The sequence below is a fragment of the Dasypus novemcinctus genome, chromosome 7, assembly GCF_030445035.2.
Source record: "Dasypus novemcinctus isolate mDasNov1 chromosome 7, mDasNov1.1.hap2, whole genome shotgun sequence".
Classification (NCBI taxonomy): Eukaryota; Metazoa; Chordata; class Mammalia; order Cingulata; family Dasypodidae; genus Dasypus; species Dasypus novemcinctus.
This window is the reverse complement of record NC_080679.1, coordinates 28,250,952-28,276,041: the sequence shown is the minus strand read 5'-3', so window position 1 is coordinate 28,276,041 and position 25,090 is coordinate 28,250,952. Positions and strand designations below refer to the sequence as shown.

The 25,090-nt window shown below is 43.1% G+C and overlaps 2 protein-coding genes and 1 long non-coding RNA gene across 3 annotated transcripts in view; 1 reads left to right on the top strand and 2 right to left on the bottom strand.

Moving 5' to 3' along the window:
• Nucleotides 1-25,090, bottom strand: part of LOC139439298 (peroxisomal trans-2-enoyl-CoA reductase-like) — a 145,113-nt gene that overhangs the window by 41,560 nt on the left and 78,463 nt on the right. The window lies entirely within an intron of this gene.
• On the bottom strand, nucleotides 3,252-5,632 carry LOC139439299 (uncharacterized). The gene is made up of 2 exons (XR_011649202.1): nucleotides 5,496-5,632; nucleotides 3,252-3,375 (listed from the first exon to the last, which is right to left on the bottom strand). It is a non-coding gene; the product is annotated as an uncharacterized lncRNA (long non-coding RNA).
• Nucleotides 5,615-25,090, top strand: part of LOC101433934 (transmembrane protein 169) — a 31,940-nt gene continuing 12,464 nt past the window's right edge. The window contains exon 1 of the mRNA XM_058300164.2: nucleotides 5,615-5,834. The gene's annotated coding sequence lies outside the window, so the exon portion shown is untranslated. The remainder of the gene's footprint in view (nucleotides 5,835-25,090) is intronic.

Sequence of the window (25,090 nt, the reverse complement as noted above, 5' to 3'; positions counted from 1 at the left end):
AACAATCATAAGAGGGGAATGCAACTATGGACTAAAGTAGACTTAATATTATTCTAGGAATGGAAGAACTTGTAACATTGATATAAAGGACAGTGCTCACCAGAGGTTCTGAGGGAGGGATAGGGAAGAACAAGTTTAACCAGGGGCATTTTGGGACATTGGACTTGTTCTGCATCATATTGCAATGATGGAAACAGACCACTATACATTTTGTCAAAGCCTTTAGAAACTGTAAAGTGCAAAGGTAAACCATATGTAAACTGTAGACCATGGTTAGTAGCAATGCTTCAATATGTGTTCATTAATTGTAACAAATGTACCACACTAATGAAAGATGTTGTTAATGGGGGAAAGTATGGGAGAGGGAGGGGATGAGGTATATGGGAATCCCCTATATGTAACGTTTATGTAATCTAAAGCTTCTTTAAAACTAAAGAAAAAAAATAAACACTTTACTTTTTAATGTTTCTAACATTTTAAAACACAGTGTACTAAACATATATTAGATTTATTATTTTTTCTTTTCCCTATACCCTTATAACTGACAATAAAAGAATTTTTAATGTTTTGTCAAATTTTTTGAAAGTCATGAAACAATCATAGTTTTCCCCACAGATTAGGTTCACTTTGCCTGGATTCAGCTTACATGGTCATTTTTATAGTTCCACAATACTATGAAAACCAAGGACTATCTGCAAACTATTACATGATTCTTTCATTCTATATGAAGTGGTATAATATTAGTAATCTGTGATATGACTAGTACATATACTAGAAACACTAAAACAATAGTTATAGGTAATAAGGCAATAAAGAAGATGAATTGGAATCATATTTTTATATAACTTAAATAATCTAAAAGAAGATAGAATAGAAGGAAAAAGGGAACAAAGAACAGATGGGACTAACAGAATAGAAATAGCAACAAGGTAGATTTAAGCAAACTACATTCAAAATCACATTAAATGTAACTTGTCTTAACACCTCAAGGTAGAGGTTATTAGATTGGATGAAAAAGCAAGATTCAACTATATACTGCCTACAAGAAATGAATGTAAATATAAAGACACGAATGGGTCAAAAGTGAAAGGATGAAAAGGACATAACATGCTAACACTAATCAAAAGAAAGCTGGAGTGGTTACATTAAAATCAGACAAAGATTTCAGAGCAAAGAGTATGACCAGCAATAAAGAGAAAGATTTCAGACATTCCACTCCTAGGTATTTATCCAAGAGTAATAAAAGCATATGTCCATAAAGACTTGTCCACTCAGCAGAATATCCCTGTCTACATAAAATAACATCACTTTAAAATGCTGTTTGACCTAAAGTAAGGGGGAAATGGAAAGGAGAAATGAGTTTATATGGCTACGAGTTTCTAAAAAAAGAGTCTGGAGGCTGGCAGAGGGATTGCCCTCATGCACAACTGAGCAGAGTCAGAGAGACAGATAAAGCAGATGCAACCCCCAGATATTGGTTCCTTTGAGGGCTAAAGAGACCCATGGGAGTTATGGTCATGGCCGATGGGGTTAACTACCAGGGCAGATGGCCCCTCTTTGGAAATGGTGTTTATGTGTGATGAATCTGGACTCAGATGGGATCTTCCTTCATAAGACTTTCATGCTAATGTGCTGGAGGTGCAGTTAATGTTGGGGTTTAAGATATATTTAGGGGATTTGAATCTCTGGACTGACAATGTGATAGCCAGGTCCTGAGCCTCAACAGACTCCAGCACCTACAATCTGATTTATTGGACTTACCACACTCAGCTAAGATGGAGTTGAAGAAGGACAACCACCACACCATGGAGCCTAGAGTGATTACAACTGAAAGTGGGAGGATTGCATCCAGCATCCATGCGGAATCTGAGCCTCCTCTTGACATAGAGGTGCAATGGACACAACCAATCCAATGTCCACATAGAAGAGGTGGCATTGGATTGGGAAAAGTGGACATGGTGGCTGATGGGTATGGGGAAAGGCAGGAAGAGATGAGAGGTGGAGGCGTGTTTGGGACATGGAGCTGCCCTGGATGGTGCTTCAGAGGCAATCACCGGACATTGTAAATCCTCACAGGGCCCACTGGATGGAATGGAGGAGAGTATGGGCCATGATGTGGACCATTGACTATGAGGTGCAGAGGTGCCCAAAGATGTACTTACCAAATCCAATGGATGTGTCATGATGATGGGAATGAGTGTTGCTGGGGGGGGAGAGGTGGGGTGGGGGGGTGGGGTTGAATGGGACCTCACATATATATTTTTAATGTAATATTATTACAAAGTCAATTAAAAAAATAAATTAATTTAAAAAAAATAAAAAATAAATAAAATTTAAAAAAAAAAAAAAAAGACTTGTCCACAATGTTAATAGCAGCTTTCTTGTGTAACAGTCAAAAAATGCAAAAAGGGAAGCGGATTTGGCCCAACGAATAGGGCGTCTGCCTACTTCATGGGAGGTCCAAGGTTCAAACCCAAAGCCTCCTGACCCGTGTGGTGAGCTGGCCCACTGCAGTGCTGATGCGGCAAGGAGTGCCATGCCACGCAGGGCTGTGGGGAGCCCATGTGCAAGGAGTGCGCTCTGTAAGGAGAGCCGCCCAGCACAAAAAAAGTGCAGCCTGCCCAGGAATGGCGCTGCACACACAGAGAGCTGATGCAGCAAGATGACACAGCTAAAAAGAGACACAAATTTCAGGTGCCGCAGTACAAGCAGAAACAGAAGAATACACAGTGAATGGACACAGAGAGCAGACAACTGGGGGGAGGGGGCAGAGAAGGGGAGAGAAATTTAAAAAAAAAATAGCTGAATGGATAAACAAACAGGTATAGCCACACAATGGAAGAGCATTCAGTATTAAAGATGGAATTACTAATATACCCAACAATGTGGACTAAAACTCAAAATAAATACACTAAGTGAAAATGGCGAGAAAGCAAGGACATGTAACAGAGTACATACTGCATGACTCTATTTCCATAAAAATCGAGAAAAGCCAAATTAATTCATTGTTTACAAAAAGCAGAGAAAATTGGTTAGAAACGAGGGAGGGGGACAGGGAAAGAACAATTATAAATGATACAAAGGGGTACAAGGAAACATTTGTAAATTATCTTGTAAATGTGTGTAAATTTGTAAACAGAAATTATAAAAGGTATGGGTAAAAATAATGAATTAATTAAAAACACGGATTTTAGAAAAATGATATAAAATGTAATTTGTGATTTAAAATGGTAAGAATTTTGTAAACAAGCCAGATTAAACTTTTTTTATTAAAATTTTTTTAAAAATTGTAAACATTTGTAAATTATCTTCATTGTGGTGATAGTTTCACAGGTGTATACATACATCAGAACTCATCAAATTGCTCATTCAAATCTAAAGACAAACAAAACAGATGGATTACAAGAAGGGCAAATGTTTGCCGAAATTACCTGTTCCTAGACTGCCAAAAGCATATAATATTATAGTTTGCCTTTGGTAAAAATACGAAGCCACAATATACTGGAATATGCTATCTAAGTAAGTATTCCTGAAACTTATTGCTCAGGATTGCCTCCTTCTTAGCTCGTTCTAAAGAGAATGCTTCCTTTTTTTGTGTGAAAATAAGAAAGGCAGAAATATTTGCCATGGCAGCCTCAAAGCAGAGAGAAGGAGCCTTACCACCTCCTGGAACCCCTTGCTAACCCTCCTCCCTCTCTGCCACCAAGCCCAGGCTAGCTGCTTCTTCAACACGTTCTCACCCTAATACAGCATTTAAGATGGATTGTATTATAATTACCTGTTTACTTTGTCTCCCCTGTTCACTGTCATCCTCTGGAGCAGGGGTTCTTAACCTTTTTGTTCCACAGATCCATTTGCCAGTCAAGTGAAAATCACCAACCCCTTACTAAGTCCACACTATACTGTATATTATTTAATAAATATATCACTCCTGCACCAACACGTCCCCACAAGAATAATGTTTTTTTTGAATTTCAGTTCAAGCTCACCGACCCCTTGTTAAGAACCCCTCCTCTGGGGGAACCATTGCTCTGTTACACTGGCATACAATAGCATTTAATATATACATATGGAATAAATGACAATTATAACATCAAAGAGCAAAATGCCATTCCATTTGACCACAACTATTTTAGCTGTGTAGAATGAGCTAACTCCTGCATATGAAAATAAGGCACTTTTTTAAAACTACTTTTTGGGAAGCAGATTTGGCTCAACTGATAAAGCATCTGCCTACCACGTGGGAGGTCCAGGGTTCAAATCCAAGGCCTCCTGACCGGTGTGGTGAGCTGACCCATGCGCAGTGCTAATGTGTGCCATGCCATGCAGGGGTGATCCCCACAAAGGGGAGCCCCATGTGCAAAGAGTGCACCCTGTAAGGAGAGCCGCCCCCTGAAAAAAAAAGCACAGCCTGCCCAGGAGTGGCACCACACACAGAGAGAGCTTATACAACAAAAAAAGAGACACAAATTCCCAGTGCCACTGACAAGAATCCAAGTGGATACAGAAAAACACACAGCGAATGAACACAGCAGACTACAGGGCAGGGAGAGAAATAAATAAAAAATCTTTAAAAAATAAAAATAAAAAACTACTTTTCAAGTTTAGGTTCTAATTTAGTGAATTACAAACGGAGGCAACTTTTTAGAAATGCTGATGGGCAATCTTTAGAGCTTCCCAAAGCAAAGACTGAAAAGGATTCACTGGGAGTTCCTTAAAAGACTTACCTAACTTTATTCAATTGATTGAAACGTATGCCTAATTTTCAACAAAGTACACTACTTACTGTTAAGAGAACCCTTATTCCTCTACTCCTGTCCGGGAGGGACCTTCTACTCCCAGCAGGAAACAGAATTGAAATACACACTCCTATGTATGCTCACACCCTCAGTCAGGCCTTCCCAAATTAGAAGAACTGGCTAATCTGAATGATATAAAAAGGAAAACTAAATGTGCCTGGTTCAGTCTCTGGCTTTCTCCAACTCCCTTCTTTTTCTGACCTTCCTGCCTTCCAGGCGGCATTTTTTTTCGCTCTAGTTCCTACAGCAGGGTGCAGGCTGAACAGGGCAAAGATTATATTGACACCTACAATTCCGCCTAAATCCATATTAAGAAAGTAAGCCTTATTCAGTAAAATTAAAAATCTCAGGAATATTAAGGTGATTAGTGCCAGACCTTGTACAAGGCCTCAAATAGAGATGGTGAAAATATAAACAGGATCATTCATACGGATAACCTAATTAGAAGTTTACTCCAGTTAATGTACTGCTGACTACTATCCCGTTTTTACCTAATGGTTCATCCAGTTCTTCTCCACTCCTCCCCCCGCCTCCCATCTCCTTCCCCTTTCCGTTACAACTCGACTGGCTCGCAGGCTCGCCTAGTGTCCCCGGAATCCCGACTCCAGGGTATCCCAGCACGTGTCTGCCCCGTCGGGTACCCAGCCCCGATCCTGCTCGCTCTCGCTCCACTCGCTCCGGGCCCTGCTCACGCACCCAAAGACAGGAGCTCGCTCGCTACGGCCTTTCCGATGCCCGAGCCCCCGCCGGTGACGATGGCCACTTGGTTGCGCAGCAAGTTGGGTTGCGGTTGATCAAGACGTTCATGCTTGCGGACAGCCTGACGGTGCCAGGAGAAGCAGACTCCGCCCGCCCGACTCGGGATTTTCAGTAGGTCTCAAGAGAAAGGTGGGGCAAAGGGCCCACGTGGCCGGCGAGGCCCCGCCCATCCGCGGAGGCCAAAGCCCCGCCTCCTCGGAGGGCAGGCGCGCTCCCGAGCAGCTGCAGCTTGATGGTCCTCACGCTCGGCCGGCTTCGGTCCAAGGGCAGGCGTGGGTGAGACTCCTCGTTCTTTTTTATTTATTTAATTTTCCCGATCCCATTGGTGGGGGAAATGCATTAAAAAAGCGGGCGTGTGTTTTCTTTTAGAAATTCAATCCTCATGGTTGTAGCTCTCACGGTTAATTAAAATTAAATTCCCAGGGCATCCAGGAGAGGCTGCAGCTCCGGGGCCTCGCTGCGCATGCCGCGGCGAATGTCGGGTGGTCCTGCTGCTCGCTGCGGCTTGTAGCTGGGTGGGAGGGGAAGAAGAGGAGGTTTAGGCGAGGGAGAAGAAATGAGGCTTCCAGACCCTTTCATCCAGCCAGAGTGAGCCGGGAGGGGCGGGGTGGGGGCGGGGGGTGGGAGTAAGATTGCAGTTACCCACAGAGCCAAGATACTAAACGATTTTAAAAATAAACTCAAAACATAAAATAAAAAATAAATAAACTCAAGCCCACCTCCACCTTGTTCACCTCTCCCCACCCAGGAATGAAGGGAAGCAGCAGCCTTTACCAGATTTCTTCAGCCTGGCTTCATAGCATTTTGAGTCCAAAAGAGGATTTTTCCTTGAAAGGTGTCTGCTTCCTGCATGAACGCATTTGTAGCTGTGTGCTTGAGATGCTGTCCTCTAGGGCATTCCTTGTACAGGAAAGCCAGCCTGCTGGGGATGGGAACATTTCTCAGCCGTGTTTTGATGCCCAATAACAGTGGTTTATTATTCCAATTCCCCTCTTTATTGTATGTCTTGCTTTGCGCTGTCAACCCACCCAGAGTGAGATTGCACCTGGACTGGCCCTTGAGACTTGGCTAAAGAACTTGGCAGGTTTAGGGGATGTGTTAGGAGCATTGGTCTTAACAACCCGTGCGCGATGCTATTTACAAGTCATTTGTTAAACAGTGCTGTATTTTTCCCTGCCGGATATTAAAATAATTTTTTTTTCAACCAATGAAACGAACAAATGTCATAATTTTTTTTGTTGTGCCTACCACCAAGGAGTTACAAAGCAACTTGGAAATCGGTTGATAAATGTGGAGTCAGACATCACTTCCTCCACTGGGTCCCCCCAGCCTTGCAGGTACAAGGCTGCAGTTTTTGTTCACCAGCTACACTTCCTCTTTGTCCACCCCTTGCCCCTCCCCAACCCCTTTATAGAAATCTTTCCCCCTCTATCCTTGTTGTGGACAGGTTACAGTTTACACTCATCAAAGAAGGAAACAAATGGTTTCTACTTCCCATATGGCAAGTAGATGTAGCAAGGAATCAGTTACCTGGAATACCTGAATCAGTTAAGTAGTCAAGATCAAATGGTAAAAATTCACCACCATCACCTCCTTTAAAAAATGTAAATTTAAATAGGAAAGTGCAAAGGATTTTTGCAGGGAAAAAAAAATGTCATTTCTGGTGCTTTGATCCCAACAGCAAAACTTTTTTTTTTTTTTTTAAACAGGAAAAGAAATAATGACTCATTTCTGGCGGGTATCTTATTCCAGAAAAATCCAAGCTTTTTTTCTCGAGGGGAGGAGGGATCACATCAAATTCTTTTGAAAGATAACTTTATCAAAGAGATAATTTAACATTGTATATGACTTGTTCTGGACATGTGGGTTTACAAACTGTGTGGTCCCTGGTGGTCTGGGCACAGGATGTTTTCCAGTGACAAGGTGGCTAGAGCCTTTGAGCCAGTTATGTCAGCAAGGATGACAAAGAGCCATTCTTCAGCTCCAAGGAAATGGTTGGAGGAAGGGTTACAATGCTCAGTCAGAGCTCTTCTTTTTACAATCTGGGTGGAACCTGTGATGGAGAGAGAGGTGGGGTTTCTTCTAGATGCCTTTTGTTAAAAATAAGGAGAGAAGTTCTCTCTGCCTCTGCCTCTGCTGCTCTCACTCAAGGTTCCAAAGACTGCTAATCCCAAAAGGCTTGGGGCACAGCAATAGCTCTGATGCCTGGAGGTTCTTTGTTTCCAGATTTTAACTCTGGCTCCTCATTGAGCCTTCTCTTCTCAGGGCAACCAGGCCATGCTGCATTGATGCTCTTTGGGCTGAATCAAATACTGCTCTTCTGTGCCCTCTGCATCACGGCTCCCTTTGCCCTAGGGGAAAGGCACTGCGATGATCCTCCACGTTCCCTCTCACTCACACCACAGTAGCAACACCTTCTTCTGAAATGCTCTTGCTACTCACCCATCTTCCCACCCCTCCTCCATCCCATTTACCTGATAACTTCTTTATCTATCCATGGCAAAGCAGCTGCTGCTCAGATGGACAGGCCTGTGGAATTCTTAACATTTAGACTCCCAGAATCTCAATGCTGAAGGAATGCCTTAAAGTATGAACACTCGTGAGCCAACTCACAGGAATAAACGCCTATCCAGCTCACAATATTCAGCCAACATTTGTTGAATGCCCACCATGTGCCTAGGTACTGTTCTAGGCATAAGAGATACAGTGCAGTGAACTAGACAATCAAGTTTCCCTGCCTTTGTAGAATTTATGGATTTTGGAAGTGGGAATGGAGAGTGGGAGGAGATGTGTGTGCCATGAGAGGTAAGACAATAAGCAAACAAAATATCAGGAGGCAAAGACCAGGTCTTAACAACTCTCACAATAAGGGGATGCTCAAGTTCCTTATAACCAAATTCCATCACTGCCAGGAAAAATTTCCTCTGTAGACATTCAGATGTTCCCTGTTTCATCTTTTTCTGCTCACAGGAAAGAGGAAGACCAAGTGCTCTCCTGTCTTAGTAAGAGAGCCTTTCAGGACCAGGTAGGTTAGGCAATGACGAGAAGTGCTACTCACAAGACCAAGAAGGAACAGGCTATAGCCTGACCTGGCTCAAGGCCAATTCCAGGCACTTTAGAACGCTGTTCCAGTAGCATTCCAATCACTTGACACCAGTCTGAGCCAGATTCTTTTCCATCTTTATAATGGTGAGACTGTTTTCCTGAAAGGAGCTAATGGTAATATTCAGTGGTAAAATCATCAGCATCTTATTTCCTAGTTGACCTCATGCATCTAATGATGATAAATCAACAAGCATTTGGGAGAATCTGCCCACCCTAGATAGGTGCCATCTCACCCTTTGGGGAACAGACACACAAATCAGAGAGGATTTGAAAGAACAGCTGGGCTGGAACAAGGTAGTAGTAAAGTAACTTGAAAATGATGGTACACCATCCTCCCAGTGACATTAGTGCAGGTTGTCTGGGGTAGGGAGATGTGACAATTTGAAAAATGGTGCAAAAAAGTAACTCCTGGTCATTTATTACCCAATGGAATTGGTGTATCCTGATTTAGAAGTTTTGTAAGTCAGAGACGATAAAATGACAGCCTGTTCACGTTTTGTTTTGTTTGTCACATGGTAATTTTGTTAAATTTGGACTGATTGCCTCAGTGAAAAATTAGGAACTTTCATGTGAAATTTCAGACAACCCATACGAAATGAGCCGATATTTCTCTAGGAAAGCAATTGGCTAAAGAGTAGATTTGGCGGGTAGAGTATTTGGGAACAGAAACTGTCCGTTTCAGTTGAGCCCTGAGCTCTTGTATTTACTACCACCGCTCCTTCTTGTGCCCAGATGCTAAGGTCTGGCATCATTGCCATTTATTATTCCAGCCATATACCATCCATTTGTGTTGCCTGCTTCCTTTCAGTAAACACAAGGACAGAGGCTTCAAAGCTTTTTTCCTGGTTCCTCCACTTCCCAAGTCCATAAGTTCTGCTGAGTATGGGTTTGGAGAAGATACTGGATCAAGTCTGTACTAATAGCCACCTGGAAACACAGAACTAGGAAGAGGCCACAGGGAATTCATTCCTATTGATGAGTGATTCCTGAGCCAGCCGTGAACATTTGCAAAGGGGGTTAGCAATGGGCCAGCAGGAAGTGATGACCAGACTTCTTGCTAATGACTCAGCAATATTATATATTATAGATATTTTAGCTGTGTTTATTTGCTCACTGTGTGTTGCTGTGAGTCTTTGGATTTTTACTGAATGCCTAGAAGCTGTTAGTTTGCTTTGGTACATTGTTGACCATGCCATTACAAGTAGGGAATTGCATAGTATAGTGTATTGAGCTCTCCAGTGGACTTGTGGTGGGGCTTGATCCAGTATTAATGTGATATTCCTTGTACTAGTCAGCTATGTTAACAAATTCCTGGCTCCCCCAAAAAAATCAAAACTGTGTGAAACATTCACATGGGCAAGCTCACTACAAGGAGGGTGGTTCTGCATCTTTGGAGAGGTTAGAGGGTGGGAATGAAGGCTCTGGTCATACATATTTCCTGCCTGTGTTGGACCTTGCCCAAGTTGTGGATACTTGCTTTGGAGTGACTAGATTGGTGGTGGACCTACAGGACAGAGAGGGACCCATTCAGCTCTTCCACATAATGACCAATGTCCACTTCTCATAAGCCTGAAACTCCATGTGCTAATCTTGCCCCTGCCCCCTCACCTCAGGCTCAAGGTCACACACACCCTTTTACTCATCTCCAAATGAGAGCTTCTCCTAATGTGTTCTAATACCCATCCCTGACATCTTGATTCAGGGATGTTTCCCTTGGCAAGCACAGGAAACGGTTTAATCTTTCGTGGGCTCATGCACATGAGAAGGAGGAACTTCCCCTTGGGTCAGAGCATGTTGGTAAGAGAATTCAAGGGGCCAGACATGTGAGGATGGATCTATGTAGTCAAAAGAAGAATGGAGAGTAAGCATGAGAAGATAAAAATGGTGAGATATGAGACAACTGTTTGCTTTCGTATTGATCAGGTGAATGGAATCTGAATTCATGTCCTACGGTTGCCCTTTATCCAGAAGAGGGAGTAGGGATTTGGAATAAAAGTAGAAGCAAGCCTGAAATAGCCTGCTGATGCCTTATAGGAATTGTCGCCCCCCCCTTCTCCTATTACCTCCATTCAAAATATGCAAACTCATGGCAGGCCAGAGTGCCTGCTCTTCCCTAGTGCTCACCCCCCTTGCACACAAACATACACACACATACACTCCAAACCATGATCCCTTGTCGGAGGCATTCCCACGCAGACACGCACCCAAACAAACCTTCTCTGTCCTTAATTGTCTTCCTTCAGTTCTGTCCAGGAATCCCTGGGGCTTCTTGGGCGCTGGTAACTCCATGTAGTAAAGGTTCTTGCAGGACACACAGAGCATGACATTTATAGAGAATGTTTCCATGGTCTTTTCCAGGTAAAACAGTGCTCTGATAGAGAGAGATGGGGAAATCATCAAAGTATTGTGAAGAAGGGGTGGAAACTGGGGATTCGTCAGCAGTGATTGATCCGATTGGTGGGCCCTGGTGGTTAACTAATAGGAGGGTCCAGCGCATTTCAGAGAATTTAGCAAATCTCAATGAATATAAGTATAATGGTGTCAGAATCAGCCTAATGCCATCAAAATTTATCCACTAGGAATTTCATAATAGTGATATTCATATTCTTTTTTCTAATTTATTTTTTATTTTTTTCTGTCTCCTTCTCCGCCCCCCAGTTGTCTGCTCTCTGTGTCCATTCACTGTGTGTTCTTCTGTGACCGTGTCTGTCCTTAGCAGCAGCACCAGGAATCTGTGTTTCTTCTTGTAGTGTCTTCTTGCTGTGTCAGCGCTCCGTGTGTGCAGCACCATTTTTGGGCAGGCTGCACTTTCTTTCGCACTGGGTGGCTCTCCTTACGGAGTGCACTCCTTGCACATGGGGCTCCCCTACGCCGGGGACACCCCTGCATGGCATGGCACTCCTTGCATTCCTCAGCGCTGCACATGGGCCAGCTGCACATGGGCCAGCTCCACATGGGTCAAGGAGGCCCAGGGTTTGAACCGTGGACCTCCCATGTGGTAGGCGGACGCCCTATCCGTGGGGCCAAGTCCGCTTCCCTGCTATTCATATTCTATCATCTCCTTTTTTTGGCTAGAAAATTACTTTCTGCATGTTTTTTTCATAGTGAAACTAAAGTGGCTTTTAAAATGACCCTCCCTAAAAATGTTTTCCAAATCAGTGAGGGGAAAATTCACACATAAAAAACTTGACTCTTGGTCTCTGGTTTTGGCTCTTCTCAAGTTGGTAAATTATCTTAACTTCTGGCTTCTCTCTTAAGGTCAGTCCAGCTAAGATTATATAGAAAACTATAGTATTTGAGAAAGAGTGAAGGAATCTGAGACGTAAAACATGCCCAAATAACTCATTATCAGGGATAATGCCATTTTATATTCTCCATTGCATATCACAATCTGCCCATACCCCATTGCTGAAGAATTGGAATAGAGCAAAAGATTTGAGACATAAAATTATCTTGGACAACCCCAGTGTATTGTTAGGATTTCTGTGTGGCTGCCTTAAGAGGCCTAACTAACAGTGGACTAAAACAAGATGGATATTTATTTTTCTCTCATATTGCAATGTAGAGGAAAAAGATTTGTGTCTGTTAAGGAACCTCTTACTCCTTCCATCTCACTCCTTAGTCATCGCTATGGGGTCGCCCTAGGTCTGGATGGCTGAAGATGGGTAACCAATCCATACTCCAGCCCTCAAGAAAATGAAAAGAGGAAGGAGAAGGCCGGTCAGGGAAATGACATGCATTACATCTACTTACATCCCCTTGGCCAGAAACTAGTCTTAGGATCACACCTAGCTGCAAGAGATGCTGGGAAATGTAATCTTTAGGTGAGAAGCCATGTGACTAACTAAAACCTCCATTATTAATGAAGAGAGGAAACCAATACAAGAGGAGCACATAACAATTGTGTCACCACTATATATATAAAGAGCTTATTAGTATCTCTACTGAACTTCTGTCTCAGTCTTCGGTCTATGTTAACCTTAATTGCTATGAATTAATCCCCCAATCATTAATTTATTCATTTAAGAAATAGTTACTGAGCACCAATTTTTGGCCAACTTGTATAGTACCAGATCAGAGAGCTTCTATCTTCTAGAAGAGATAGAAAATAACAAAGAAAGGAACAATTAAATACATCAATTACCAATGTTGATAAGATTTCTAGATGAAACAGACTATTTTAATAGAGAATAATGAGAGGCAGGGCAGGGAGCCTTCTCTTGGGTGGGTGGGTGAAAGAAAGGTGGTGACATTTGAGCCTAGACCTTGTGGACACAGATTGCCAGGTAAGGGGTAGAGGTTAAGCAGCGTATCAGCCAAGGTAAACAGCATTTAACAAGACCTCAAGGGAGGCAAGGATTTGGCCCAACGGATAGGGTGTCTGCCTACCACATGGGAGGTCCAAGGTTCAAACCCAGGGCCTCCTGACTTGTGTGGTGAGCTGGCCTATGTGTAGTGCTGATGCATGCAACGAGTGCCGTACCACACAGGGGTGTCCCCTGCGCAAGGAGTACACCCCATAAGGAGAGCCACCCAGCACAAAAAAAGTGCAGACTGCCCAGGAAAGGCACCGCACACACAGAGAGCTGGCACAGCAAGATGACGCAACAGAATGAGACAGAGATTCTGGGTGCCGCTGACAAGAATACAAAGCAGACACAGAAAGCAGACACCTGGGGGGGGGGGTCAGGGGGTAGGGGAGAAAAATAAATAAATAAATAAATAAATAAATAACTCATCTTGGAGCAGGGGATATGGGAATCCCCTATAAAAAAAAAGAAAAGGAAAAAAAAAAAAGGAAGGCCTCAAGTGGAAAAGTATTTGATGCTCTTGAGGAACACTTAGGCAGCCAGTATAACTACAGCACAGAGACCTGAAGGAGGTGTTAGAGCCCGAGGATGGTGGTGAGGCCAGGAAGGGGCTAGATCAGGCAGGTCCCTAAGTCCCATGGAAAGTTTGGATTTCATTTCAGACCAGTGGGAAGACACAAGGGTTTTAAGCAGAGAATGACATGATTTTATTTAAGTTTTAAAAGATCTTTTTGACTGCTAAGCAGAGAATTGATTGGAAGGCAGCAAGAGTGGGAACCAAAAAATCAAAAGCATTTTTAGCAGCATAGATTTTAACAACAGAGTGGTAGCAGTGGACTTGGGAGAAAGTGGTGAATGGATTTAAGAATTATCTGGAGAATTTCCTTCCAGTGTAGTTTAAAACTAGTTATTCTAAACGTGGCCTCTGAGAGTCAGCATATTCTTTAAAAACCTGGGTTTTTTTGCCCTAGAATTATTGAGAAACTGTAGAAGACTGACAGTTAACAATTAATCAATGTTGTCACTCAACAGAATCATGTTCATTAATCTTTGGACTGGGCATGGAGATGGCAGATGGTCAAGCTTAACATCGAAAGTCTTTTCTCTCACTCCTATTGAAAAAGTCTAGGAAATAGAGTAAAAAAATCTTACCCTATCTTACACAATCTAAAAGGAATGAGAGATATGCAGAACCTAATTCTCCACATAAATACAACAAAAGTATGCAAAAATGGGCAACAGAATCAAACCTCCCTCTCTTAAGAGTTGCTCATATGGCTTTCCACATCGTCATTTTCCCCTTCTCCTCTGTCCAATATAGTCAACCAGTATGTTCTGAGTACATGTTGAGGCAGGGCTTTTCCCCTTGAGGTGAAGAAGAAATCTAACACAGTTCCTGATTTCTGAAAGTACCTAATCTACCTGCACAGATGAATGAACACACATGAAGCCATCCACGATCAATTCAAGATAATATCCTGCCAAATTAAGTATGACAAGAATATGGTACAGATGACAACTTCTTCTGATATATAGTACGGGAAGAAGCAAAAGAAAAGGCATGGAAACTGACATTTATGACTTAACAGTCACATAGTAGGTATTTTGCCATTGAACACATATTAAATTCTCAGCACTCCTGTAATAACAGAGTTGGAGGCAGAAGGAGAGTTATAGGTGAGCTCGGGGAGTCATAGAAGGGGACACAGGTGAGTGAGTCAGTCTGGAGCCAGGCTTGAAAGAGACGGAGGAGAGAGAAGAAACCGACAGAACCACCATAAGTGGACGTGTTGACTGGTCCCATGTTTGGGGGGAGGGGAAGAATTCTGCTAAACCCTAGGATAGGGCCTGGATTTGGCAAGCTGTCAAATGCCAGGCACATGTTTAGATACAGTTTAGTCAGAAGTGGCAAGCTGGGATGGTTACTGGGAAGGAAAAGTACAAAATGAAAATGGTGTTTGTTTTGATTTGTTTCAAGCCACCATTTAAAATGGCATGGGAAGAGTTCTGAATGGGTGGCAGGGAAGCCCACATGGAGAAAAGTACAGTGAAGGCTGGGTTCTAGTTTACGGTGATAGTAGAAATTCAAATGGACAGATTAACAAAGACATTTGCAGGATTTAGGGACTGGTTAATACAGGGGTATGGGAAATGGGTTCATCCAAGAAGACTCTAGAGGTTTAAGTATAGAACCTTGGATAAATGTTGGCAGGCAGCATGGCACGATGAGAAAATGTGGACTTTGAAATTAGTGAACCTGGATGTGAGTCTCAGCCCTACCGCTTACTAGCTCTGAAACCTGAGAATATTACTCTTCTATATGGGGCTAATAATAGTACCTACTTCGTTGGTACTGCTTGTTGGTAAGATTAACCAATATAGGGAAGCAGATTTTGCTCAACGAATAGAGCATCTGCCTACCCAATGGGAGGTCCAGGGTTCAAACCCAGGGCATCCTGACCTGTGTGGTGAGCTGGCCCTTGCGCAGTGCTGATGTGCGCAAGGAGTGCCATGCCACGCAGGGGTGTCCCCCATGTACGGGAGCCCCACACGCAAGGAGTGCGCCCTGTCAGCAGAGCCGCCCAGCACGAAAAAAGTACAGCCTGCCCAGGAATGGCACCGCACACACAGAGCTGTCACAGCAAGATGATGTAACAAAAAGAGACAGATTCTTGGTGCCACTGACAAGAATACAAGCAGACACAGAAGAACACACAGCAAATGGACATAGAGAGCAGACAACAGGGGGTGGGGGTGGGGCAGGGGAGAGACATAAATAAAAAACAAATCTTTAGAAAAAAATAAAGATTAACCAACACAAATGATGACAACAAAACACTTAGAACAGCATATAGTAAATACCCAATAAGTTTTACTTATTGGGAAGCAGACTTGGCCCAGTGGTTAGGGCATCCATCTACCATATGGGAGGCCTGCGGTTCAAACCCTGGGCCTCCTTGACCCGTGTGGAGCTGGCCCATGCACAGTGCTAATGCCTGCAAGGAGTGCCGTGCCACACAGGGGTGTCCCCCGCATAGGGGAGCCCCACGCTCAAGGAGTGTGCCCCGTAAGGAGAGCCACCCAGCACGAAAAAAAGTGCAGCCTGCCCACGAATGGTGCTGTCCACAGGGAGAGCTGACACAACAAGATGACGCAACAAAAAGAAACACAGATTCCCGTGCCACTGACAACAGAAGTGGACAAAGAAGATACAGCAAACAGACACAGAGAACAGACAACCGGGGTGGGGGGGAGGGGGGAGGGGAGAGAAATAAATAAATATATTTTTTAAAAGTTTTACTTGTTAATATTGTTAAATCTCAATGTTCATATCTGCTAAATAATACTTGCCTCATAAGGTTTTTGTGTCTAGGAAAATTGTGGAATATTTAGCACATGGTGTTGTTCAATAAATAATAAAAATAATTTATTGAATATGTAATTAAAGAGGCCTGTATAAGCAATTCACACAGAATATACAATGAATTCTTAACTTTTATGAGAATAAGTACTGCATAAATGTTAGTTTTCTTCTCCATCCGTTTGCCCTTTTCCTCCATTCTCCTTACCTCTTGGTAACTCTGAGAAGTGAAGTCTGCTAGAAATAAAGATGATGAGTTTGATTTAAACATGCTGTATTATCAGAGTTCTCTAGGATCCAGAATCAACGAGAGATATCTGTCAGTAGTATGCTATTTTGTAAGAGTCTCTCACGTGACCATGGGAGACACAAGTCCAGGTTCCACAGGCAGGCTGCAACCAGGGGCTCCAATGGAAGTCCAATGACGGTTCTTAATGAGTTCTGGGAGACGCTGGCTGTCCAAAGATGAGCTGGGAAATTCTCACTCAATGCTAGAATCACTTCCCCTTTTAAGGCATTCAACTGATGGGGTTAAGTGTCAGTCATTGCTGATAGCAATCTCCCTGACTAATGTCATTATAATCAGCTTTCTATGATTTACCACTGCACAATGGTGACTAAAGTCCATAAATGCCCTTGTATTATAGTTAGCCCAGTGCTTGCTTGACCAAACAACTGGCCACAATTACCTGGCCGACTTGACACATTAGCGGAACCATTGCACATGCTTAGCCAGAAATGATGAGAGACTGAAGTGGAAAATATATCCGCTAGGCTATTGGAGATACGTCTGGGTCTTGACATGTAGATTTGGGCTTTCTTGGCCTAGAGGTGGTCCTATAGAACCTATAGGTTGTATATTTTAGCAGAAGGAAGAGAGTGTGCTGTTGAGAAGAGAGGGCAATGGATTGAGATCTAGTCTCAAAAACACTAGTAATTATGGGTTTGAGAAGACAGATAAGGGAAGAAAAGGGACAGAAGGAGGATTTGAGAGGTAGCAAGAGAATGAAGGTAAAGAGTTAAAGGAGATGAAGGAAAATTTAAGAAAGACTTGATAGTAAACAGAACCAAAGGCTTGGTGTGGACAAGGTGAATGATGATGGTGAAATGGTTGCCGTGGTCACCTGTAAGAGTACATCACGAGCGGATGTGGCTCAAGTTATAAGGCCTCCACCTCCCATATGGGAGGACCTGGGTTCGATCCTTGGGGCCTCCTGGTGAAAAAGAAGAAGATAAATTGTGACTGTGTGGCGAGCCGGTGCCTGCGCAATGAGCCAGTTGCCCACATGGAGTGCTGAGTGCCCGTGCGCTAACCAAGCACTCGCATAGGTATCCGTGTGGTGAACTGAGTGCCCACACAAGTGCCCATATGGCAAGCCAAGTGCCCGTGGGAGTGCCACGTGGTGAGCCAAGTGTCCAGGCGGCAGGCTGAGTGCCTGCGCAATGAGCCAGAGCCCATGCAAGTGAGTCACGCAGCAAGATGATGGTGCAACAATAGAAAGACGAAGAGGAGAGTCAAGGTGAAGCACAGCAGAGACCAGGAACTGAGGTGGCGCAATTGACAGGGAACCTCTCTCCACATCAGAGGTTCCCAGGTTCAAATCCCAGTGAATCCTAGAGGAAAAAGACGAGAAGACAAAAAGAGGAATAAATACAGAAGATTACACAGCAAATGGACACAGACAGCAAAAACAGTAGGGCGCAGGGGAGGGGGAGGAAAACAATTTTTAAATATTAAAAAAAGGAATATATTGCCCACAGAAAGAATGGTTCTGCAAACAGATGTGGCTTAAGCAGTTGAGCACCTGCCTTCTACATGGGAGGTCCCAGGTTCGGTTCCCAGTGCCAACTAAAGAAAACAAACAATGAGCAGACAAGAAGAGCCAATGAGCAGACAAGAGAAAAAAAACAAAACAAGCAGAGGGTGGCGGACTTGGCCCAGTGGTTAGGGCATCCATCTACCACATGGGAGGTCCGCGGTCCAAACCCTGGGCCTCCTTGATCCGTGTGGAGCTGGCCCATGCACAGTGCTGATGCGTGCAAGGAGTGCCATGCCACACAGGGGTGTCCCTCGTGTAGGGGAGCCCCACACGCGAGGAGTGCACCCCGTAAGGAGACCCGCCCAGCGTGAAAGAAAGTGCAGCCTACCCAGGAATGGCGCCGCATACATGGAGAGCTGACACAACAAAAAGAAACACAGATTCCTGGTGCCGCTGATAATGATAGAAGCGGTCACAGAACACACAGCAAATGGACACAGAGAGCAGACAATGGGGGTGTTGGGGGGGGGGGAAGAGTAGAGAAATAAATAAAAAATAAATCTTTAAAAAAAAAGATTCTGTTTCTCAAGACCCCACTCTTGTTACTAAAATCTGTGTTAGTTGTGGTTCTCCAGAAAAACAGAGCACCCAAGATGTACATACGCACTGTATAAGTCAGCCAAAGGGGTGCTGATTCAAAGTACCAGAAATCTGTTAGCTTTTTAAAGGATATTTATTTGGGGTAGAAGCTTAGGGTCACAAGGCTATGAAGTGTATGTTACTTCCCTCACCAAAGTCTGCTGCCACTTATTGGAGCAAGATGACTGCTGACCCCTGCAAGGGTTCAGCTTTCCTGCTCCTCCTAAGGCTCTGTGGTCTCAGCTTCTTCCCATCTCAGTTGTAGGCCAGCATAAGGCTCATCTCTCTCCCCAGGCTCCTTTCTTTCCAAGTTTTCTCAGCTGTTCTGGTCTCTTCAGCTGCAAACTATCAGGCAAATGGCTTGGCTCTCACTCTGGGGCTCCAATGTCCAAAACTAAACTCTATGTTCTCCTTCTCCATGTATGTATTCCCGTCTTTGTTTTTGTTTTAAGATTTATTACATTAAAAAAAAAATTTATTTCTCTCCCCATTTCCCCCCTCCCCGAGTGTCCATTCATTGTGTGTTCTGCGTCTGCTTGCATTATCAGGTGGCACTGGGAAACTGCGTCTCTTTTTTTTTTTTTTGGCAAGCAAGTGAGCATTTATTGGGGGCTTACATGGGGTCCTTGGCCTCAATGGTTGGAGGAGAGGTGACAGCTCTGTGCTCGACTGTCCACACTCACTACAAACAGAGAAGGGCCTTTATAGTACGTGTCTGCCTGCCAATGGGGAAGGAGAGTGAAGGGGATAACAAGGGAATAAACATTTACCATGTTTATCAGTACGGCAGAAGTTACCTATTCAGGTGACTCCTTAAAAGATCTATTGATATGAGGGTAAAGTCAAACATTTCAGAAGAATAGGTTGCTCTGATAGTTTCTGGGAGAAAAGATTAAGTATTTATGATGCAGAGATACTAATCCGTCATCACAAACAACTCGTCCTTGCTTGCCTTTTAACCATTTGGGAATGGAACTTTGCTGTGACTGGAAGGGGAAAGAACTGAAAGGGTTGGGGGGAGAAAATGCAAAGTCATATATCCCACAGTTGGGGCAGACAATGCACATGTATATACCACACTGATTTATCTTTCTAACTCTTAGATAACTCATTTATCTTTCTAACTTGCAAATAACTTCATAAAGATTTCAGAGTGAAATTGTGTCATGAACAAATGGATCTAATGAAACATCTTTATATGTGTTATGGAGTATTTTCCTTTCCTCTTTCTTCACGTGTTGACATCCTGCTATGTGCAAGAGGAACCAAGTGTTGGATATCAGACTAGCCCTTGGGCCAAGGCGTAGTAAGGTCTAGTAATAGGTGTTCTATAAAGGCCTGCTGGATGGATAGATGGAAGGATGAGCTGGAAATCCAACACTATATAATCTACTATGACTTGACTCAATATATTAATATTTCTTCTGGAAATACAGATACAGAGCAAGTCAATCTTTTTGAAAAAAGTATTTATAAAGCAAAGGAATGTAGGCGCATATTCTTGTATGGTATATTTTGATTCACTGTTGCTTAAATCAGTAGAGTTTACACTGTGACTACCTAAATATTGTTCACAGCTAAGCCATGTCCTGCACTACGATTATTTGATTACGACCTTTTTGTTTTCTCTGGAGTTAGAAAAAAAAAGAAGAAAACATCACTTCCCATTTGCTTAATTTTCCCTGTACCACCCAAATGTTGCAACAGGTGTGTTAGAGGTCTGCCAGTATTTCTCAGAAGTATCAGACAATCCACTACAAATCAATCGCAAGTATTAAATGGTTAAGGCATTTACAGAAACCCCACTTTCGGAGTCAACTGCTCAGTTCTCCATCCGAGTCTCACCTAGTCCTTTCCTGGACCCACGGAGATTGGTGTAGGGTTCACCCTCTCCAGGTGAGGAAGCTGAGGCTCGTGAGCAGTGTCCTGGCCCAGGACGTGCAGCAAGGGTGCTTCCAGAGGGGAAGGGGAGCGCGTTTCTCCAGACCCCACAGCCCCGCAGGCCTCTGGACCTGTGCCCGGGCTTCGCTGTTACCCACGTGGCCCGCTGAATCCGCGATGCAGCCGCTTCTGCGTCTCTTTTTTTGTTGCAGCATCCTGCTCTGTCTACTCACCGTGTGTGCGGTGCCACTCCTGGGTGGGCTGTGCTTTTTCTTGCACTGCAGCTCTCCTTGCAGGGCACACAGCTTGGGCAATGGACACCCCTATGCAGGGGCACCCCTGCATGGCTCGGCACTCGTTGTGCACAGTAGCACTGTGTGGTCCAGCTCACCACATGGGTCAGGAGGCCCTGGGGCTTGAACCCTGGACCCTCCCATATGGTAGACAGACGCTCTATCAGTTGAGTCACATCTGCTTCCCTCCCCTATCTTTTATTGAGCTCCCGTTTATATAGCTCACAGCTGTGGGCTAGCTGTAGGAGGGGACTGAAATCAAATCACTCCAATAAGAATCAAATAAAACCCTAATCTTGATTTAATGAAATGAAAGTGAAACCTGATTCTAATACAATCGAATATGACCAGAGAAACAGATCAATTTACAAACACAATCCAATATCTAGTTTTGAAATTCATAAACAATACCAAACTGCCACACATACCTACAGAAAGAGAGATTTATGAGGAATTGGCTCATATGTGGGGGTTGGCAAGCTCAAACTCTGTATGGCAGTGTACAAGATGGAAAATCAGATGAAGATGATTCTAAATTTGGCAAATCCATATTCTCTAGGGGTAACTGGCTGACTGAACTTGAGACATAAATTTTCTGATTTCTGACATCCTTAGTTGTGCCTTTTAAGACCTCTAATTGATTGGATGAAGGGATTCCCCATATGATTGAGGGCAATTTCCTTTGTTGTTTGTAGATGCAATCAGCTATAGATGCAATTAACCAATTATAGATGCAAATCCATTTATGAAATACCCTCAGCAATAATAAGGCCAGTGCTTCTTGACCAAACAACTGGACACCATAAACTAACCAAGTTAACACATGAAACTAATTATCCCATATCATAATACCAAAGATGCATAATTTTCAGACCTAGAATTTGCTTCAGACTGAGTGGCATTTAGGGCCTAACTACTTAGATACTTTCTTTTATTTTAGATTCTTTCTTTTATTTTCCTGACTGGGCCAGTCCACTAGACATTGGGACTATTGAATACAAGTGAGAGGTGAAGAATCTTAATATTGGGGATAAAGGGCCAATAGCAAAGGGTATGCATGTGGCACTAAAAGAAAGGAAATGTTCACAGAGCTCTGAAAGAAAGTGAAGAATTTGGAAATTGGAAACAATATTAACAGAAAGCTGGGAACTTGCAGTTATTGGAGGTTGTACAGCTTTGGGGGATTCAGGGGTGTCAGAGTTGTGAGTAGAATCTAACAATTGTCAGTTATAAGCATCGTTACTTGGAAATAAAGAATTTTGTTGGGCAAATAGTTCAGAATTGTTTTATATTGATGTAAGTTGCCACTTTAGTAAAAAAAAAAAAAAAATAGCTGTTTTTCAAAATATAATCACTGTCAGAGTCACAGACCCGAAGGGTATCAGGAATGAAAGACAAAGAGAGATTGGGATCAGGGGATCTGAGAGCACTGATTTCTCAAGCTCATCAGACAAATTTATTAATCTCAGGGGCTTGCTTATGTACTCTAACAGGCCGTGAAAAGCAGGAACTATTCTAGATAACTATTACCATTACCTCATTCTTACTAACACAGTGAATTAGATAGTTACCAAAGTTCATAATGTTCTATTATATTATTGAAACAAATATACTCATTAATCTCATTGCTCAGGTCATTCCGGTCTAGCAAGCCCTTTTTCCACCAGAATGTTACATTTCCTTGATAGGTTTATGACCTGCACCTATATCTCCAAGGACAGCATGACTCAGTGGTTAAGGAGGTAACTTGCTTTTATGGAAACAATATGCCTTTGTTTCCCACATTTCCCCTTTTTGTTTTAGTCAGTGTCACTGTGCCTGTCTTAGCTTGCCCTCCTCTGAGAGTCTTACCTGTCACTGGCCACCAGCCAAGCACTCTGACCATGGGGAACAATATCAGGTTTTTTGCAAGTACCAAATTATTAGCTTGTCCTGTTGCATCAACATGGTGCAGTCTTCGGCATACTTCTCATCCCAGGCAAGCAACAACAATGAGCAACAAGATTAACACACAAAGTCCTATTCCTAATGCTTACAAAAAATGTTGAGACTTCCACCAATTTACTGGATTAAACTTATTAAAATGAGAAATTAAATCATTAAAGATATCTTTATCATCAGCTACATCAATTTGATTATGAGACATTTCTAATATTCTTTTTTGTAATTCTTCTATTTCTAATGACATATTACCTTTATGACCTATCAAATGATTTTTAGTCTTTTCTCAATCAAACATAGAATTATTATAAGCAAGTGGAGTAATGCAAAAGTTACTTTCATTCCTATCACATTTCAATCCCCTAAGTAGATTTAAGTTATATACTTGAGCTCCAAGATGTAAAATTGCTGATTCTAAATCATTAACTCTACTGTTTAATTCTCCATCAATATATTTTTTTTTTAGATTTAAACAACACAAATTTATTTATTTTTTTTTTCTGTTTTTTTTTTAATTTTTTTTTTAATTTTTTTATTTTTTATTGACTTTGTACTAATATTACATTAAAAATATATATGTGAGGTCCCATTCAACCCCACCCCCCCACCCCCCCTCTCCCCCCCCCCCAACAACACTCGTTCCCATCATCATGACACATCCATTGGATTTGGTAAGTACATCTTTGGGCACCTCTGCACCTCATATACATTGGTTCACATCATGGCCCATACTCTCCTCTATTCCATCAAGTGGGCCCTGTGAGGATTTACAATGTCCGGTGATTACCTCTGAAGCACCATCCAGGGCAGCTCCATGTCTCCACCTCTCATCTCTTCCTGCCTTTCCCCATACCCTTTGTCCATTATGTCCACTTTTCCCAATCCAATGCCACCTCTTCTATGTGGACATTGGATTGGTTGTGTCCATTGCACCTCTGTGTCAAGAGGAGGCTCAGATTCCACCTGGATGCTGGATGCAATCCTCCCACTTTCAGTTGTAATCACTCTAGGCTCCATGGTGTGGTGGTTGTCCTTCTTCAACTCCATCTTAGCTGAGTGTGGTAAGTCCAATAAATCAGATTGTAGGTGCTGGAGTCTGTTGAGGCTCAGGATCTGGCTATCACATTGTCAGTCCAGAGATTCAAATCCCCTAAATATATCTTAAACCCCAACATTAACTGCACCTCCAGCACATTAGCATGAAAGTCTTATGAAGGGAGATCCCATCTGAGTCCAGATTCATCACACATAAACACCATTTCCAAAGAGGGGCCATCTGCCCTGGTAGTTAACCCCATCGGCCATGACCATAACTCCCATGGGTCTCTTTAGCCCTCAAAGGAACCAATATCTGGGGGTTGTATCTGCTTTATCTGTCTCTCTGACTCTGCTCAGTTGTGCATGAGGGCAAACCTTCTGCCAGCCTCCAGACTCTTTTTTAGAAACTCGTAGCCATATAAACTCATTTCTCCTTTCCATTTCCCCCTTACTTTAGGTCAAACAGCATTTTAAAGTCATGGTATTTTATGTAGACATGGATATTCTGCTGATCCGCATTGAACCTTCCGTATAAGGTCATTTTCCAGTTGCATCATCAGTTGGTAGTTGATAGTGGTCCCTCGTTGCCAGGGAGGCTCATCCCCGGGTGTCATGTCCCGCGCTGGGGGGAAGGCATTGCATTTACATGCTGAGTTTGGCTTCGAGACTGGCCACATTTGAGTAACATGAAGGCTGACAGAAGGAAATTCCCAGGCACAAAGTTGCTCTAGGCCTTGTTCTTATTTTGGGTTTATCAGCTCACAAGCATAGTCATTAGCATCTGGGGCTCACTGTTGAACCCTCACTCCCTCCCGGTCCCCACCACTGTACCTGGGAGACTGTCGCTGCTCCCCTAGGGACCACGACAGAGCACCACTGGCCAGGAACCCAGTACCCCCCCCTACTGTGGTTTTTAATTGTTGCCACTATGAGTATATCCAAACATTACCATGCACCCTGGACATATGTTCTGTACAGCTCCCTGTCAGTCATATATCACCTGTCATTGGTATCCCATACCAGTATCCCTCCATTGCCATTGTTGAAACACTCTGTGATCCAGAGCTCCCCGAAATTTGAAGCCCAATATAATGTCATGGTCCCTTACTAGGGAATGGCATATAGCGATGAGTTTAAAGGATAGATAAAGAACTTGGATAAAGTTAGATAAAGAACTTAGATAAAGAATGTTGACTTGAAAAAA